Source organism: Branchiostoma lanceolatum, chromosome 7 (assembly GCF_035083965.1).
Source record: "Branchiostoma lanceolatum isolate klBraLanc5 chromosome 7, klBraLanc5.hap2, whole genome shotgun sequence".
Classification (NCBI taxonomy): domain Eukaryota; kingdom Metazoa; phylum Chordata; class Leptocardii; order Amphioxiformes; family Branchiostomatidae; genus Branchiostoma; species Branchiostoma lanceolatum.
In genome coordinates this window covers 17,703,484-17,724,160 of record NC_089728.1, presented here as the reverse complement: position 1 = coordinate 17,724,160, position 20,677 = coordinate 17,703,484, and positions in this window count along the sequence as shown.

The following is a 20,677-nucleotide window of genomic DNA, read 5'->3' as shown; positions in this document are numbered from 1 at the left end:
ACATTCACTGATTTCTTCAAATCAAGCTCGTATGTAGCATATAATACTACTAACATTTCAAAATATATATTAGATAGTATTGTGTTCCCATTGACCTAACAACATCTTGTTTAGCTGAGGGCAGTGTGTCTTCTTCTTTTTCAGCTCAAATTCCACGATCTATGAAGGGTTTTGGATGGTTTAAAACGAAAAATTGTTGATTTCTTTATTTCAATTGAAGATTTACCGAATTTTATGAGAGTGACACTGTGTTTTTGTGAGCTTCCAGGGCTCCGATTGAAATCTTTGGCTCAAAATATAAGGTTGCACACTGCGCTACCTGGGTTTGGAATTAACTTGCACCAACCGAAATCTTGTTGCACTGTGCAACGTGCAACCTGGTATTTCGCACCCTGCTATATCGATATCCAAGCTCCCCGCCTGGCTAGCGATTTCAGGGGATAAAACTGGAAGTATTCTGGATAAGGCAATCTGTAGTAAATTGACATTTACTTCCTCACATTAGCACATTTGCATCATTATTTCATACTTTTTCAATATCTTTCGGCCGTGTGACGTGACAATGTCCGAGCACATTGAACCATGACCATGTGCAGGGCTCGAAATAGTGGGTGCATGTGCACCTGTGTGCACCCAGAATTGGAGCTGTGCACCCAATTTTTAACTGTGGGTGCATCAGTGCACCTAGATATTTTTGTACTCTATAGGGTGAAGGTTCTCTTGTACACTAGCATACAGAATATTCTTGAAATGTAAGCATCAGAAAAGACAATATAACCTTTTGTTGTACTTTATTTGATGTATTGCTTGGTTGAAATTTGACATCTGGATAGAATTGTGGATTGAAGTTCTAAGAGAGGAAGTAGCGTCAAACTTATGTTTTGTTGCCATTCAACTTTATTTTATGTGGTGCACCCAAATTTTTTTCTGTGCACCTAATTTTTTTGGTTGGGTGCACCAGTGCACCTATTTCAAGAAACGAATTTCGAGCCCTGATGTGATTAATTCTCCGGAAGTGTTTGGGACTCATCGTTCAGAATCGCACACGTTAGGAAGATTTGAAATAATAGCTTGCCTCCAAAGTCCAAGCGCTCAGATTTTCAATGAGTTCCCACCACACGATGACATCTCATCTTTGATCCATGATGGTTGATATGCGATGGGATAGTGTCATTTAAACTTAATATGGATATAATTCACTAGCAAATTGATTTTGAAAATCCGACTTTCAATGCCTAAAACTTCTTTGGGCACCTTTAATTTTCATGGCGTGTGTAAGGTCACAGTTTTTACAATGGCCTCTCAGGCCACACCAATTCAATTTCTTGGTTAATGGAATTTATTTTTAATTTTAGCCAAAAAAAAATATTCAAAACAGAAGGCTCAGGGGTGAAAACTTGCACCTGACCCTGTTCCCTCCCTGATACTACATGTGCACCAAAGTAAAAACATTCTGTTTTCATGTTGTTTTTCCAATCTAGCATTTTTTTATTCCGTTAATAACCAAGAAAATAAATTGGTGTGGCCTCATTGCGAAATCATCACAATACAAACATATACATATATGGACGTTCTAAGGCTAGTGATACACATCATACATTCTTCTCACAGTTAGAGCTGTGTGGTACACTGTACAATCAATTAGGTACAGCTCCAAAATACCTGACCCTGCTGTATACTGGACCTGACTCAGGGGATGGCCACTTTGACAGATGAAATTACTATGAAATTACCGTGGCAGTGCTCTAACGCCACTCTAAAGCACAGAAAACACATTTGCAAGGCTTGAGTCAAATTTTCATCTGTGTTTTTATAAAAATAATACCCAGCACAATCAAATATTATGTTTTTACCAGTTCAAACATGCTTTTGCCCTTATTGAAAATCTAGCATTTTCCGAACAAGTAGTTTAGGTACAGGTTCAGGTCCGGACCTGTACCTAAACCTGTGTACCTGTACCTGTACCTAAAATTTGTTTAATAGGTACACAGCTCTACTCACATTCAACAAACCTTTCCCTCTTGATCAGCTGTGTAGACGAGATTGTGCTGCAGTACATGACTGGAGTGCTAGAGGACCTCGGGACACCAGACTCCTCAGAAGACAGCTTTGATGTCGACCAGTTTGTTGAGATGATGGACGCCTACCAACCAGGGTTCGGGCAGATCGACAGCATCCAAGTGTGTGAATGGATGTTCAACTTAGCTGGAAAGCTGACACAGGCAAGGGAAAAAGGTAAGAAGTTGGGAAATTCTTTCCTAAAAAATATCTGCTTTTAAAGGGAGGTAAAGCAGTTTTATGGCCAAAAAGTGTAAATAGATAAATGCTGAAATCTTTATGGTAGCGACGTCATATTTTTGCATGATGGACGTCGCTATACATTGTGATGGTGTTGTTTGAACTAATCATGTATAGAAATGAATACATAGATTGACTTTCAAAATCCGATTTTCGGGGGATAAAACTGATTTTGAATTACCTTCCTTTATGGTAGTCAACAGGTATGCCTGAGCAAAATGAAATTTAAAAAAAACTATTGAAAAAATAACCATTTGACTTGGTAGATATGTAGCTCTATTGTCATAATCTGACGTCCTTTTCCTATGATGTGTAGCTATTTGACCGCAAAATTCAAGGGCAAAGTTGCAGTTCCAACGTCCTGGTTGGGTGCCAATACCTTTTGGAACAGCCTGGCCAATCAGAAAATCTAAAATCATGTTGGCATGTCCCCTTGTGATAACATCACATTACAATATCTTTTCACAGAAAATACTCCACCACCATCTAGAAGCTGTACTGATGATTCAACAACGCCTCCGAAAACAAAGTTGTCAACAAAAAGACCAGAGGCTGCACAGGAAAACACAAGACTAGACAAGGAGAGAACCAGTCAACAACAGGTAGATGTTTGAAACATATTTTTCTGCCTGTTGAAAATCATTACAATCTCTGTTTTGAATATTTTTCACATCATCATCAATAACTCAGACTTCCCCAATGGGCTCTATGGATTAAGATTACCTGCCCTGGTGACTTTGCATGTCAATCAATTTTTCAATTTTTATGCTGTCCCAGTGTCATGGTATGAGGAAAAAACAACAGTCGTAATGTGTGTGCATGGGGGGGACACATGTCCTCTGTGTGTAGCCTGTAAAAGGAAGGCATCTAATTACTGGGACAGGCTTTTTAGCGAATGCCCACAAACGCCCACTCTGGCGAAGTCCGCGCTGCACGAATCTAATTTTTTTTGCTCGGAATATGTTCAGGTTGTGCTCCCATTAATTAATCCTGAGTTTCAAGTCAATCCATCGATCCGAAGTTAAATAAAGCGAACTTGAAGATTCTTACCTGGCTTTTTAGCGAATGCCCAGCAAAAAATGGCTTTTTAGCGAATGCCCAATATATCAGCCAAAATATCGGCCATCGTGACACGGGCGCTAAATCTAACACCATAATCATGTTCAACAAGTTGTCCCCTGAATGTATACTCAGTTTCCGAGCTGTACACGCCTGTAAAGTCACTTTATTTTACGAAATACACGGCGCGACCCACGGCACGTATACGGGATAGAGGCCGCTGGTAACCTGTCCCAAATATGCAAATGAGCCGCCATATTGGATTTTTACGTCCGGGGCCGTGGATTCCCGCGCCGTGTATTTCGTAAAATAAAGTGACTTTACAGGCGTGTAAAGCACGGAAACTGAGTATACATTCAGGGGACAACTTGTTGAACATGTTTATGGTGTTAGATTTGGCGCCCGTGTCACGATGGCCGATATTTTGGCTGATATATTGGGCATTCGCTAAAAAGCCTTTTTTGCTGGGCATTCGCTAAAAAGCCAGGTAAGAATCTTCAAGTTCGCTTTATCTAAATTCGGATCGATGGATTGACTTGAAACTCAGTATTAATCAATGGGAGCACAACCTGAACATATTCCGAGCAAAAAAAATTAGATTCGTGCAGCGCGGACTTTGCCAGAGTGGGCGTTTGTGGGCATTCGCTGAAAAGCCGATGCGCTAATTACTTTGTTTTCTTAGTGTAGGGCATCCAGAAGACACCCTGACGTCATGCTAGCTAATAGCCTGCTTTTGACTCATTTACTGAACCATATCCGCAGAACGAGACGGAGGAAACAGAGGAGGAAGAGAGGGATAGTTTACGGGAGGAGTTTGAGGGTCAGGTCCGTCTCCTGTGCGAGATGTTCCCCTCCTGTGCCAGTCTGGAGGCGCAGCACTGCCTGGTGGTCGCTAACGGTGACATGGAGCACGCGGTACAGCTGGTGATGGAGAGACAACAGTCCGGGGAGTGTATGCAGGTACGGAGGAGGGGTGGGGGTGGGGATAGGGTCGCTAACGGTGACATGGAGCACGCGTTTCAGCTGGTGATGGAGAGACAACAGTCCGGCGAGTGTATGCAGGTACGGAGGAGGGGTGGGGGTGGGGATAGGGTCGCTAACGGTGACATGGAGCACGCCGTACAGCTGGTGATGGAGAGACAACAGTCCGGGGAGTGTATGCAGGTACGGAGGAGGAGGGGTGGGGATAGGGTCGCTAACGGTGACATGGAGCACGCCGTACAGCTGGTGATGGAGAGACAACAGTCCGGGGAGTGTATGCAGGTACGGAGGAGGGGTGGGGATAGGGTCGCTAACGGTGACATGGAGTACGCCGTACAGCTGGTGATGGAGAGACAACAGTCCGGGGAGTGTATGCAGGTACGGAGGAGGGGAGGGGGGGGTGGGGATAGGGTCGCTAATGGTGACATGGAGCAGGCGGTTCAGCTGGTGATGGAGAGACAACAGTCCGGGGAGTGTATGCAGGTACGGAGGAGGGAGGGGGGTGGGGATAGGGTCGCTAACGGTGACATGGAGCACGCCGTTCAGCTGGTGATGGAGAGACAACAGTCCGGGGAGTGTATGCAGGTACGGGGGAGGGGGGGGGGATAGGGTCGCTAACGGTGACATGGAGTACGCGGTTCAGCTGGTGATGGAGAGACAACAGTCCGGGGAGTGTATGCAGGTACGGAGGAGGGGGGGTGGGGATAGGGTCGCTAACGGTGACATGGAGCATGCCGTTCAGCTGGTGATGGAGAGACAACAGTCCGGGGAGTGTATGCAGGTACGGGGGAGGGGGGGGGGATAGGGTCGCTAACGGTGACATGGAGTACGCGGTTCAGCTGGTGATGGAGAGACAACAGTCCGGGGAGTGTATGCAGGTACGGAGGAGGGGGGGTGGGGATAGGGTCGCTAATGGTGACATGGAGCACGCGGTACAGCTGGTGATGGAGAGACAACAGTCCGGGGAGTGTATGCAGGTACGGAGGAGGGGGGGAGGGGTGGGGATAGGGTCGCTAACGGTGACATGGAGCACGCCGTACAGCTGGTGATGGAGAGACAACAGTCCGGGGAGTGTATGCAGGTACGGAGGAGGGAGGGGGGGGGGATAGGGTCGCTAACGGTGACATGGAGCACGCCGTACAGCTAGTGATGGAGAGACAACAGTCCGGGGAGTGTATGCAGGTACGGAGGGGAGGGGGGTGGGGATAGGGTCGCTAACGGTGACATGGAGTACGCGGTTCAGCTGGTGATGGAGAGACAACAGTCCGGGGAGTGTATGCAGGTACGGAGGGGAGGGGGGGGGGATAGGGTCGCTAACGGTGACATGGAGCACGCCGTACAGCTGGTGATGGAGAGACAACAGTCCGGGGAGTGTATGCAGGTACGGAGGAGGGGGGGAGGGGTGGGGATAGGGTCGCTAACGGTGACATGGAGCACGCCGTACAGCTGGTGATGGAGAGACAACAGTCCGGGGAGTGTATGCAGGTACGGAGGGGAGGGGGGTGGGGATAGGGTCGCTAACGGTGACATGGAGTACGCGGTTCAGCTGGTGATGGAGAGACAACAGTCCGGGGAGTGTATGCAGGTACGGAGGGGAGGGGGGGGGGATAGGGTCGCTAACGGTGACATGGAGCACGCCGTACAGCTGGTGATGGAGAGACAACAGTCCGGCGAGTGTATGCAGGTACGGAGGAGGGGAGGGGGGGGTGGGGATAGGGTCGCTAACGGCGACATGGAGCACGCCGTACAGCTGGTGATGGAGAGACAACAGTCCGGGGAGTGTATGCAGGTACGGAGGGGAGGGGGGGGGGGATAGGGTCGCTAATGGTGACATGGAGCACGCGGTTCAGCTGGTGATGGAAAGACAACAGTCCGGGGAGTGTATGCAGGTACGGAGGAGGGGTGGGGGGATAGGGTCGCTAACGGTGACATGGAGCACGCGGTTCAGCTGGTGATGGAGAGACAACAGTCCGGGGAGTGTATGCAGGTACGGAGGAGGGGTGGGGGGATAGGGTCGCTAACGGTGACATGGAGCACGCGGTTCAGCTGGTGATGGAGAGACAACAGTCCGGGGAGTGTATGCAGGTACGGAGGGGAGGGGGGGTGGGGATAGGGTCGCTAACGGTGACATGGAGCACGCCGTACAGCTGGTGATGGAGAGACAACAGTCCGGGGAGTGTATGCAGGTACGGAGGGGAGGGGGGGGGGGATAGGGTCGCTAATGGTGACATGGAGCACGCGGTTCAGCTGGTGATGGAAAGACAACAGTCCGGGGAGTGTATGCAGGTACGGAGGAGGGGTGGGGGGATAGGGTCGCTAACGGTGACATGGAGCACGCGGTTCAGCTGGTGATGGAGAGACAACAGTCCGGGGAGTGTATGCAGGTACGGAGGAGGGGGGGGTGGGGATAGGGTCGCTAATGGTGACATGGAGCATGCCGTACAGATGGTAATGGAGAGACAACAGTCCGGGGAGTGTATGCAGGTACGGAGGAGGGGGGGGTGGGGATAGGGTCGCTAACGGTGACATGGAGCATGCGGTTCAGCTGGTGATGGAGAGACAACAGTCCGGGGAGTGTATGCAGGTACGGAGGAGGGGGGGTGGGGATAGGGTCGCTAACGGTGACATGGAGCACGCGGTACAGCTGGTGATGGAGAGACAACAGTCCGGGGAGTGTATGCAGGTACGGAGGAGGGGGGGGGGGATAGGGTCGCTAACGGTGACATGGAGCACGCGGTACAGCTGGTGATGGAGAGACAACAGTCCGGGGAGTGTATGCAGGTACGGAGGAGGGGGGGGGGGATAGGGTCGCTAAAGGTGACATGGAGCACGCGGTACAGCTGGTGATGGAGAGACAACAGTCCGGGGAGTGTATGCAGGTACGGAGGAGGGGGGGGTGGGGATAGGGTCGCTAACGGTGACATGGAGCACGCGGTTCAGCTGGTGATGGAGAGACAACAGTCCAGGGAGTGTATGCAGGTACGGAGGAGGAGGGGGGGGTGGGGATAGGGTCGCTAATGGTGACATGGAGCACGCGGTTCAGCTGGTGATGGAGAGACAACAGTCCGGGGAGTGTATGCAGGTACGGAGGAGGGGTGGGGGGATAGGGTCGCTAACGGTGACATGGAGCATGCGGTTCAGCTGGTGATGGAGAGACAACAGTCCGGGGAGTGTATGCAGGTACGGAGGAGGGGGGAGGGGGGGATAGGGTCGCTAATGGTGACATGGAGCACGCCGTACAGATGGTGATGGAGAGACAACAGTCCGGGGAGTGTATGCAGGTACGGAGGAGGGGAGGGGGGAGGGGGGGATAGGGTCGCTAATGGTGACATGGAGCACGCCGTACAGCTAGTGATGGAGAGACAACAGTCCGGGGAGTGTATGCAGGTACGGAGGAGGGGGGGGTGGGGATAGGGTCGCTAATGGTGACATGGAGCACGCCGTACAGATGGTGATGGAGAGACAACAGTCCGGGGAGTGTATGCAGGTACGGAGGGGAGGGGGGGGGGATAGGGTCGCTAATGGTGACATGGAGCACGCGGTTCAGCTGGTGATGGAGAGACAACAGTCCGGGGAGTGTATGCAGGTACGGAGGAGGAGGGGGGGTGGGGATAGGGTCGCTAACGGTGACATGGAGCACGTGGTACAGCTGGTGATGGAGAGACAACAGTCCGGGGAGTGTATGCAGGTACGGAGGAGGAGGGGGGGTGGGGATAGGGTCGCTAACGGTGACATGGAGCACGCGGTTCAGCTGGTGATGGAGAGACAACAGTCCGGGGAGTGTATGCAGGTACGGAGGAGGGGTGGGGGTGGGGATAGGGTCGCTAATGGTGACATGGAGCACGCGGTTCAGCTGGTGATGGAGAGACAACAGTCCGGGGAGTGTATGCAGGTACGGAGGAGGAGGGGGGGTGGGGATAGGGTCGCTAACGGTGACATGGAGCACGTGGTACAGCTGGTGATGGAGAGACAACAGTCCGGGGAGTGTATGCAGGTACGGAGGAGGGGTGGGGGTGGGGATAGGGTCGCTAATGGTGACATGGAGCACGCGGTTCAGCTGGTGATGGAGAGACAACAGTCCGGGGAGTGTATGCAGGTACGGAGGAGGGGTGGGGGGGATAGGGTCGCTAACGGTGACATGGAGCACGCGGTTCAGCTGGTCATGGAGAGACAACAGTCCGGGGAGTGTATGCAGGTACGGAGGAGGGGTGGGGGGTGGGGAGGGGATAGGGTCGCTAACGGTGACATGGAGCACGCGGTACAGCTGGTGATGGAGAGACAACAGTCCGGGGAGTGTATGCAGGTACGGAGGAGGGGTGGGGGGTGGGGATAGGTTCGCTAACGGTGACATGGAGCACGCGGTACAGCTGGTGATGGAGAGACAACAGTCCGGGGAGTGTATGCAGGTACGGAGGAGGGGTGGGGGGGGTTATAGGGTCGCTAACGGTGACATGGAGCACGCGGTTCAGCTGGTCATGGAGAGACAACAGTCCGGGGAGTGTATGCAGGTATGGAAAAAGTGCCTGTCACAGTTTTAATAGCTCACTGAAGAGCTATTCTTCTTCTACAGAGAAGACAGTATTTACAAATTCATTGTACCGGGGAAATTTCCCTAGCTCTTTTCGACAAGCACAATAAACAGTGGACCATGTCTTAATGTCCTGTTCTGAGGACTGCGACCCTTTCCGGTAGCGTGCATGTCAGGTGAGCGATACAAAACCAGAATCAAACTCACAGCTGCTAGTTTTAGAGGCATGGCAGCTAACTACTGGACTATGTATGCTATGGAGGAGGGGTGTGGGGAGGACTTAAGTCTGGAATCCAGTCTTGTTAGCTTTAGTTGGCTTCCAACTGTCACAATTTGTCTGCAGTACTGTGGCAGGGTAGTGACAGTTGGAAGTGATCTTAAGCCAACAAGTGTGCCAATATTGATATTAGTTTAACAGATACTTTCTTTTAATGTAGTACTAGTCATTTGTTGCTTTTCTGTCGCAGAGCATTTTGATGGTAATTCTGACTGTGTTTCACATGAACTGATTTTCTGCAGGCGTACCAACCAGGGAAAAAGAGACAGGCACTCAGAAGTAAAGACGATGGACACCTTAAGAAGGACATCATAGCAAAGTGAGAGACAACAGTTACTCATGGTTCAATCCTGTGCAATCAGCCCCTCTATTCTATAAATAGATATTGTATGGATTCCTTCTGTAATTTTCACATTAAATTTTTATTTTTTTCTTCTTTAACCCTATTCTTTTTCTTATTGAAGCCATTTGGAGCAGTTGAATTATGTCTGTAGAACTTCTACATCAGTGGTGGTGTTCTATGTTGAAACTTGTTTGATGTCTACTAGAATGTACATTTTAGAATGTATCATAATATTAGATGTAGCCCTTGATACCATTATATTTATCACTGTTATATGTGTTGTTAGCCCTCAGGCATTTATTTGCAATAAAGTTTGTATTTGCTAATGATGGGGTATTTTTTTCCTTAGATATTCGTATGTAGATGTTGATGATGACACAAGAGAACATCGACCAATAGCGCCCAAATCGGTGAGTACCCAGATCTTTTTTTATTTGCAGAATGGTTTTATTAGTTTGTTTGATCATCTCTGATTTTGCATAACCAAAAACCTGCCACATAGTTAAGAATATTGGTTTGTCAGTTTGATAAAATAAGGGTTCTGTATGACATAAAGAAACAGTCTGAAGGTTGTGTTGTTACCTTTGGCGAGAAGGTTATGTTTTGCACAGCGTTCGTGTGTGTGTTAGTCTTTTGGAAACAGCATAACTCGAGAATGCCTGGATGGTCTTCATACTTGGTATGTGGGTAGGTAGTCTTGACACCTCTAAATGATTAGATTTTGGGACCCCTAGTGGCTTGCTATGGTACTGCAGAGGAATTTCCGGGTTCGATATCTAGTTGTCACTGTTGTTGCACTGAGGAAAAGACAACCAGGCCTAGGACACTCTTTTAATCTCAAAACCCGTTTAACCACCGATATCCTAGGCCGCGAACCCCGCTGGTTTGAACGTGGAGTTAGGGAGGCAATATATGAGAGGATGTACAATCCAACCCTCAACAGGAAAGGAGAGCTGCGGATCAAACTGTCTGGCACTTGGGCCCCAGCCTTACCCGCGAACCAGCTTTAGCTCCTGTACTAAAACAACTGGAGCTATTGTGTCTTTTACATTAAAGGAAACAAGAGAATTTTATGAGGCTTAAAACTTGAATAAAAAAACTCAATTTCTAGTCATTCCTACACATAGTAAGTTTCAATAACACTATACCATGATTACATATCGACATGAAAGGATCAAAGATATGATGTCGTTGCGTAGTGAGAACTGATAAAAAATCCAAGCCCTAATAGACTGATCCTGACTGTCCAACACAATTAGCGGTTCAACCAATGAGAGAGTGACTGCATGTCCGTCAAATATTTGCATTTCTATGTTTTAAGTTTGCATTTCTACGTTTTGACGGTGTGGTGGTCGGGGCTATGGTATCAGTCTATTTACACTAGGCGCGTGAAACTAAAAGATCACCATGTAGCTTATTTTTGTGCCTTTTTTGAGCACTTTTGATAAGAAATCTGCACGCAAATGTGGTAAACAGTGGCATTAAATGCCAATTTCATTAAGATTACAGCAACTAGAATAATTCCAGTTTTTAAGCCTCATGAGATGCTCTGGGTGCCTTTAACCTTATCTTGACTTTGTCTATTTTCTTTTTCCTATTAGACTATCTAGAATTGTCTTCACTTTATTTGCATTTCAATTCATAGTTCATGTTTAAAAACCTGCTGTTCGACAAATCTTGCTCAGAGTCACTGACGAAAAGTAGTGGATGCTACTTGAAACTTCTGACTGTTTCCAAAAGCATATCCTGTTGCTTGAGTAACTGCTACTTGGCTTGTCTTCTGATTTTTCCTCAGGAGCCCAAGAAGCTTGTACGCTACTTAGACAGCCAAGTGGTCAGCAAGAAGGGGGAGCGCTACACGGAGGTCAAGTCATCCGAGACCGAGGACATGAAGAAGACATACGTCAACCTAAAACCCGCGAGGAAATACCGCTTTCACTGATGTAGGCTATTTCATGAACCGAAAAGATGGTGTTCTTATTATTGTAACAATCTATCAAAACTTGGTGAAAGAAGGCTAGGATGCTGTCCTTGTTTTAGTGTAATGGAGCTGAAGATATAGTCTAATCCATATATGGCCAAACAGCAGTGTTTAAAGGGAGGCTAAACTTAAAATTGAAAATTCTACAGTAATTTGGTAAATGTACCCTTAAGTCAAGTCCTCACTTGTTTTACATAAGTCCGTCATAGTTCAGGGCTCTCCCTCAATTTGTAACTTGCCCCGTGCTGACGGCTACTTGCCTGATGCTTGAATTAATCAATTTTAAGGTCACAATAGGTGCCAGATCGAAAAACCCAATTCATTCTGGTTGGGAAGGGCCGGAACCTGACGTCACCTATTGTGACCTAACAATTGATAAATTCAATCATCAGACGAGTAGCCGTCAGTACGGCACAATTTGCAAATGACGAGAGAGCTCTGAACTACAATGGACTTTTGTAAAACATGTGAGAACTGGACTTTTGGATATATTTAGCAGAGTGTAGTGGGCTTGTCAATTTTAAGTTTAGCCTTCCTTTCAAGATGGGATGAGAAAACAGTATTAGTTAGTTATGGTGTCACTTATTATGTTGCTGTAAAGGAACCCTATGCACTGGTACTTCATGCCCTTGTGTATGTCTTTGGGAAACAGTCTTTCTTTTTGTGTATTTTTGGATTGTAAATAGCAGCATGACCATATTTATTGAGTTCCAAAACTTTGGTGCTTTGTTAGCGAGTTTGGTTTAGTTTAACAATAGTTCTTGCTTGTTTACGATTTCTTCAAACTCTTGGTAAGAAACACGCACAGTAATACAAATACATGTATTTATTTCAAGCTAAGGATCTTTTAGTCAAAGTACTCTTTTTTTTTCCCATTCTACTTGGCATGCACAGATACTATCAGCATCTTGCTCGGCAAGATCTCTTTTAAGATCGATTGATACACAGTTGATACCTGACATTGAACAACATTGTTATAGGGAGGCTAAACTTAGAATTAAAAAGTCTACTATACTTTGCTAAATATAGCCCAAAGTCAAGTCCTCATAAGTCATTGATAGTTCAGGGTTCTCCCGTCATTTGTAACTTGGGCTGTTCTGACGGCTACTCGCCTGATGATTGAATTAATCAACTGTAAGGATAAGGTCACAATATGTGATGTCAGGTCTCAGCATTTCCAAACCAAAGGGAATGGGGCTTTTTGAACTGACTTTCCTGAGGATGGATTTAGAGGAATTTTCCGACGAATTCGAGGGAATCAAGGAGATAGTGAGCTTTGAATTCGGCAAATTCCTCCAAATCCGTCCTCATGAAACCCAGATCCAAAATCCTTGTTCATCCTGAATGGGAAATGCTGAGACCTGACGTCACATATTGTGACCTTACAATTGATTAATTCAATCATCTAAGGCAAGTAGCCGTCAGAACAGCCCAAGTTACAAATGACAGGGGAACCCTGAACTATGGCGGACTTATGTAAAACAAGTGAGGACTTGACTTAAGGTTATATTTAGTAAAGTATAGTAGACTTTTCAATTTTAAGTTTAGCCTCCCTTTAAGCACTGAAGTCCAGTAGTACATGTAGTCCTGTCTGGGCTCTTTTCCTTGAGAATTCATGCGGCAATACAGTCTAAAAGGAGAAAAGCTGTCCATTACAATATTATATAAGAGATACAAAATATATCAAGGTGAATTATACCCTTAAGATAGAGACTATAAGTTGTGCATCAACTGATGTAGACTTTTTAGTGTTGTTGTATAATCCACAAAAGAGCTAGCATTGTAGATTATTGCACTACCTAGCTAAATTGTAGTATCACTAGAAACTCTAGAGAGCTGGGTTAAGCTTCAACTGGTGGAAAGCACGCAAGCTAAATAATTTTTTACCTGGCAAATATTTTATATCTCCTCGGCTACCTTTCTTAATGGACTACTTCTTTCTTCCTACTTTCTTAGAACAACTTTCCTGCCACTGCTCTATCTAATGTCAAGAAAGTTGTCCCAAACATGAAACAAATAGAAGGAGGGCCTTGGGAAGTACATGTGTACTGTAAATGTAGAAATGTTCGCTGGGTTTTTAATTTCGCGGTAGGGAGAAAATGAAGTGTTCGCGGTGGTATTGAATTCGCGTTTGAAACAATAGTAGCGCTACAGTCACACAATGGAACGGCTTTTCAGGGTGGTTTTAAGTTCATGGTAAAGAGTTCACCGCAAAACCTGCAAACATAAAATCATCACGAACATTTCTGCATTTACAGTAACTGAAAGGTTGGCCAATGAATGTCTACAGTAGGACAAAAGTAGCATGTCCGGTGGTGTTGGTGCAATTGGTTCGAGCACATTGGGTATTGGCCTACTAACATAATTCCACCGGGGTACGTATTTCCGCCACCCTGAAAAGATACGTCCAAACAGATCTCCAACCCAACGTCCCCCAGTATAATGTACTCATGTATACCGTAATTCACTTTATCTTCACGGTAGCAAAATTTCACGGTGTAAGGAAAATTGACATTTTCACTGAACTTTAACTTCACGGTGGTGCCAAGTGAGTTACAGAACGGATGTGTGAAGGAATCATAAATGATTACAACAGGTTTTTCACGGTGATGATAAGTTCACGGTACAGAGGTAACCTTGAAAATAGTAAACATAAAGTTACAGTGAAAGAAACAAGAATTACAGTATCTAAACTGTGCATACCCGGGGGTGCTGCACTAGAGATCTCTCAAACCCACTGTTTTTCAAAGTGGCGAATTAATTATGTAACCCGGTGGATTAATGTTAATGGAGGTTAGAGTTCAAGCGGCGTGTTAAAAAACTATTAGTTAGAATATGAGAACTTGCATGCGAAGTACAAACTGATATCAAGCAAAGACAATGCAACAAGCAAATAAACACAGTATGTGTACAACTTAAACAATTTGTACAATTCTGATTCTCATGAAAACATTTGATGGCCTTTTAAACAAAAGCAATAATTATCAGTACATGAGTTAGTTGTCATAAATATATTGCTAACTTGTGTATAGACCTGTAGCATAGCACATACTAGGATTGTTTTTATCGTAGTATTTAGGCCACACCAATTTTTTTGGTTGCTTCTCAGAAACGCATCTCCTGTGTTCCCCATTAAAAATAAGAATTTGATTTGATCACCATTCCTATTCATAAATTTTTACTCACGATTTTACTATAATCTATTTTGGTGGCTATTAAGTTTTACAACTGGACAAATATATTTGATTATAGATTATAAAAGCCTGCAAATACCTAAACAGCATTTTATCATAAGTTATGATTTTTCATTTTTTTAAACTATTTCTCAATATCAATCCATATATTACATAGCAAAAGGTAATTTTGTTACTGAAATTATAGTACTAAGAAAGGGCTTCATTGCATAAAATGAGCCATACAAAGCTGAAACTTTAACAATCCTCTTATTCTTTATGTTATGTAAACCCTTTTCTTCACCAAAGAGTATTTGCACACACAAAAAATTTTCGCAGTCGCTCCAATTTTTTTTCTGAAAAGAAAACGAGAATCAACAAATAAAATTGGTGTGGCCTTAGGTGCTAGTTTTGGACTTGAAGATGATTGACAAACAATTACCTGGACGTGTACCTGATAGGTAGTTTCACCTGTCAATCACTTATTGTGAAGGTTGGTTTTATGAATAAAAAAGTGAAAGGGGGAAATGTGTCTTTGATTTTTCATATATGTTTAATGTTTGGATTAATGTTGTCATTGCCGCTGCTTTCATCTGTCGACGATGCGGGCCACCACTGCTTTCCACGCACTTCTGTCCAGAGCCTGCCTTCTCACTCCTTCCCAAGTGAAGCCCAGTTCCGCCAAGTCTCTTATGACAGTTCTCTCCCATGTGATTTGTTTACCACCCGTCCCCTCCTTCTTTTTCCATAGCTATAGCTTCCACCAGGCCCTCCTACGGGCGCATGGATCGTAGAATTCGGCAGAAAAGGGAATAATTAGCCAGTAGAGTCAGTCCACGGTGAAGATCACATTTCGTCCGAGTAGGCAAGTGAAACCCTGGCATATATTCTACCTATAGCCTGCGTAGTTAGTCTGGTAGAGACTACTTTTCCCCTGTGGTACCCAGTTTAATGCCATCCGCGGAAGGCGTGCTCTTGGCATTCTTACAACATGTCCCAGGGCCCAGCCACATTATTCGTGCTCTGCGCACCATGGAGATCTAGATGTAAACTATGAGAAGAGGGGATGCATGTCTAAGTAACCCAGAACCGTTTTCATCTGGCGTAACGGCAGGGTGTTCGGTCCAGAACCAAGCGGTCCCGGTTTTGAATCCCCCAGACGCTACCGATGTTGTGCCCTTGGGAAAGACACTTTTCACGACTTAACTCACTCCACCCAGATGTAGAAATTGGTATATTCTTCTGTGTACGTGGCATTGTTGAAATAAGTTATGAAAAACTTGAGTGCAGTGCCACGTCGTCCTTGTCTGTCTTTCCACTATTGAAATGTCCCGGATTCTTGTAACGACTTAAAGGAAAGCTACACAAAAAATTGAAAATCCTTCTATGCTATGCTTAATACATTCCAAAGTCAAATTCTTACTTCAAGTTGTTTCACATAAGTCCGTCATAGTTCTGGGATTTTCCAAAGTTTGCAACTTATGCCGTGCTGACGCCTTCTCGCCTGATAATTGAATTATATGACGTCAGTGTTTCAAATTTTTCACCTGATGATTGAATTTTAGAACACTGACGTCATATAATATAATCATCAGGTAAAAAATTTGAAACACAATAATTCAATTATGAGGGCCCTGTCACACTTGTGCGTATATTCAAGTGCGTATGAGTTGCACATCAACATTTCTTTGGTTTAAGTAAAGTTTGCGGGGAAGAAGTAGCTTTTCACTTTGACCTACCGTTGAACAACCTGCTTATCGAACCAAAGAAATGACTTCTTCGGCTGCAAACTTAAACTAAACCAAAAACATGTTGAAACGCAACTCCTGCGGCAACGTTACGCTCTTTTGTTAAGACACAATTTTTGAGTGATCTTTCCTAGTATTTCTAGTATTTGTTTACCCAATGCACAAAAATAACAATCAGTTGCACCATATCGAAAATCTCATTACACTGTCTACTTCACTCAACAGCAAGCTTCGAATCAACAATTACCACTCCCATGTCAGAGGTGAAACCTTGACTCACAATAAGCTCCAGAGCGACCAGACAGGTTCGACTTCATTTCACGCAGAAGTAATACCGTGGCGGATCATCATTAAGATATCTCTAACATTGTCGTCCGATTTTGTGCCTCACAGGTGAGAATATTTGTACTGTACACATTCTAGATCTCTCAGGAATGTTTGCATTTTTTTCATATTAGAAGGCTTATGCTTCGATGTTCATCAATATAACTTTGCAGGAATGTAACGTTGGGTAACATAAATTCGGGATTTTTCCAATAATGGTTGACTGAAATCAATCTAGCAGAACAATAAACCATCCTTTTTTTCTATTATTCTGTCAGTATCATATACTATCTTTGCACTAATCATATATATGGTAGATTTTGTCTCTAATCGTGCTGACACCATAATATTTCAACTTGAAACTACCGTCCGCCGCACGCACAATGACGGTGCTGTCGGACAGGGGTGAACATTAATTCGGGAGAGAAGATTCGTCTTGAATATCTTACCACTAATTACATTTTATACAGCAGCTATTCGTTCCATCCTTGGCTTGAGGAGAGTGCTATAAATATAGACGTGTCCAAGTAAAAAAAAATACACGAAAAAACGGCCGTACCGCACACATCAGGCCTCCGGGAACAACCCGTGTGTTGAGTCGGTAGAACGTCACTCAAAGTCAACCCCCACCGTCATGGAAATTTGTACATTATACATCGGGGCGTTAGCTGGATGCCGTAGAAATGGTAATACTACTATGTCCATGTGTTTCTGCTTGTGCTAAGAGCAAACTTTGAGGAAAATATCGCCATCAGTCCACTATCACACACAACATTTAGACAAAAAAGTGTTCCTCGCAAACGTTTGTCGTTTGCCGAATAGCAGGATTCTGGGTAACGAATATGGCGGCGGGAAATTTCACCGTAGTGCCGTAGCCAATTGGTTGTAGCAACAAAGAGGCGTTCTGATGAATAATCACACTTAGAGTCCAGTTGTAGGTTAGCAAAAGAGATTCTAACAAGAGTCTTAGGACCCAAAATCTCCGTGAAACTTTGTTTTTTTTATTAAACCAGTTCCCCCCATTCTATATCGCTCAATGGTATGACCATAACTGGCCGGGCAAGGGGAGAAGTGGCTATAGATAGCTACTGACCTAGATAAGAGACCAACAGATGGTGCGACCTCAAAGCCCACAATAGAGTAGATATTCCTCATTACTTATGCAAATTCAGTATGAATTTGCATACTTAGCACTTCAGTTTGTACATCTCTGTCCAACCTACCTGCATATCAAATAACATGAAAATCTGTCGCTCCTTTCTTCAGTTATTCTCCTTGCAAAATATTTACAAACACGCCATTGCAGTTCCAGTGACACATACCAGGGGGCCCCAAATCGACCTTGACCTTTTTCCTCCCAGCACCTACCCACATACCAAATGTCATTTCAATCCATCCACACGTTCTCCAGTTATGCTGATTTTAAGCGTCCGGTGACACATACATACACACACGGTGACACAAACATACACACACGCGCACACACACGCAAACACACTAACTTCGCATGATTTGCACTTCAGTGTGTACATCTCTGTCCAACCTACCTGCGTGCCAAATAACATGAAAATCTGTTGTTCCTCTCTTCAGTTATACCCCTTTAGAACATTTTTACAAATAGGCCATTGCAGTTCCAGGGACACAAACCAGGGGGCCCAAAATCGACCTTGACCATCCTCCTCCCAGCGCATACCCACATACCAAATATCATTACAATCCATCTACACGTTCTACAGTTATGCTGACTTTAAGCATCCGACGACACCCATGCAAACGATTTACCTCCTTACGTATGCAAATTCGGCCTCATTTGCATAGTTTGCACTTAAGTGTGTACAACTTGGTCTAACCTACCTGTGTAACAAAGAACATGACAATCTGTCGATCCACTCCTCAGTCCTTCTACATTGAAGATTTTAACAAATACGCCATTGCAGTTCCAGTCACACATGCCAGGGGGCCCAAAATCGACCTTGACCTTTCTCCTCTTAACACCCACCCACATACCAAAAATCATTACAATCCATGTACAGGTTCTACAGTTATGGTGACTTTAAGCGTCCGGTGACACATACATACATACACACAAACACCAAACGCAAGCAAAACAGTATCTCCATGAAAAAGCCTTTTTTCATGGAGATAATAAGTTGTATTGTAAATAATTGTGTTGAGCAGGAAGCGGATGTGACATTTGTCTTATAAACCAGCGAACAACTATGCAGTATAATTCTCCCACGAAGCCCTCAGACTGTGACAATAACGGACGGAGAGTTTTTGACGTAGCCAACTTCTAATGCATGGTTATCGAAGCTTTTCAGACAGTGTTCTGAATACGTTAGTCTGTCAAGTTTGCATTTCTAGCGGTATTACTGATGTTGCATCTAGCACATATCCCTAAATACCCCGTTTTCGAAAAATCCCGAATTTAAGTACCCCGCGAATTTATGTTACCCAACGTTACATGATAATGACGCGTGGCTACGCGAATATTTTGAAATATAGATTTTTGGCGAATTTTTTTTTGTTATAAAAAAAAAATTTGACAAAAATCTATATTCAACAAAAAATCAATAGTTATGACGCAGAACTAGATAGTTGAATCTTGCGCAAAGTGTTAAAGTCGGTTAGGAAGCCTAACGATTTAACGTAATTTGTAATCATCTCTAAGAATTTGACGTAATTCGTCATCGGCGGCCAAAATTTTGCGTAATTCGTAATCGCAAAAAACAGCAATTCACCTTAACATCTGCTTGAGGATTAGGTAGGCTGTTTTGTTTCAGAGGAGGGTGTGGCAAACTACTGTAAATGCATTTAAGTTTGCATGGTTTTTATTTCGCGCTAAGGGGAAAATGGAGTGTTCGCGGTGGTTTTAAGTTCGCGGCAGTGCTACAGTCACATACTGCTACGTATACAGTAACGGACAAAAATGTTTGTGGTGGTTTTTCACCGCGAACATAAAACCACCGCGAACATTTCTGCATTTACATACAGTACCTTCTATATTTGTTCTTTCAGGGGGAAGTTTCGTTGTGTTGTCCAGTTTCAGAAGATGGTAAAACAAACTGGCATAACTTCACTTTTTCTTTTTGAAAACTGACCAAAATCGATGCTCGTGTCATTCATACAATCAAACAGTGTAGCATAAAGAGAATAAAAAGATCGATACTTGTCGGTTTGAACGTGCTTGTTCTGTATGCTAGCCCTGACAATTGTCGGGTTGAGGGTATTTCTAGAATGCGTACGTTGCACCCGTTGCGTATGTTGTAAAGCGAAGTAACTAAAAATGAGCAATATCAAACTAGCACCCTTTGTTTCAAAGGTGTCTTGGCACTTCAGTAGTGGGGGTATATTTTGGCTCCAGAAATCAAGCAGAACAAGGGTTAAATTTGTCACTATTTTCGACCCCTTGTTTGTCACAAAGTAAACAGGAAAAGACGCGGCGCACTCTGAACTTTTACTGCACTATTATTTGTTCGGAGAACTGAACCTTGCCCCCAAGCGGCGAACCGCCATACGTAGATCAAAATAAGGTCCCTCCCGGACTAATGTTTCACCTGGCGTAAAACCTAACAGTTCATTTCTTGAGGGTAACGTAACGCTGATCTTTATATTGTGTGTCTTCATGACCTACAGTTGTACCTTATTTCTGCTTCGTGGTGTAAATAACGATTTCTAGGTCGAACTTTAACCTGTTCAACTGGTGAACTGGTCACAGCCGGTTCGATATCAACAAACACAGGTGACGTTTCTGTGCGACAAGACCGATTAAGGTGAGACGCAGTTCCTTAAAGAATTTGTTGTTTGTGCCATGTACATGTTTTCTAAGGGGTTTCCGTCTGACTTGAAATATGAACCTAAAGACTACGTCATTTCTTTTGATTGTAAGGATTTTGTATAGGTTTCTTTGTAGACCAATTAGTAACTCAGTAGCAAACATAGGCAACCCTTACATGTGACCCTTA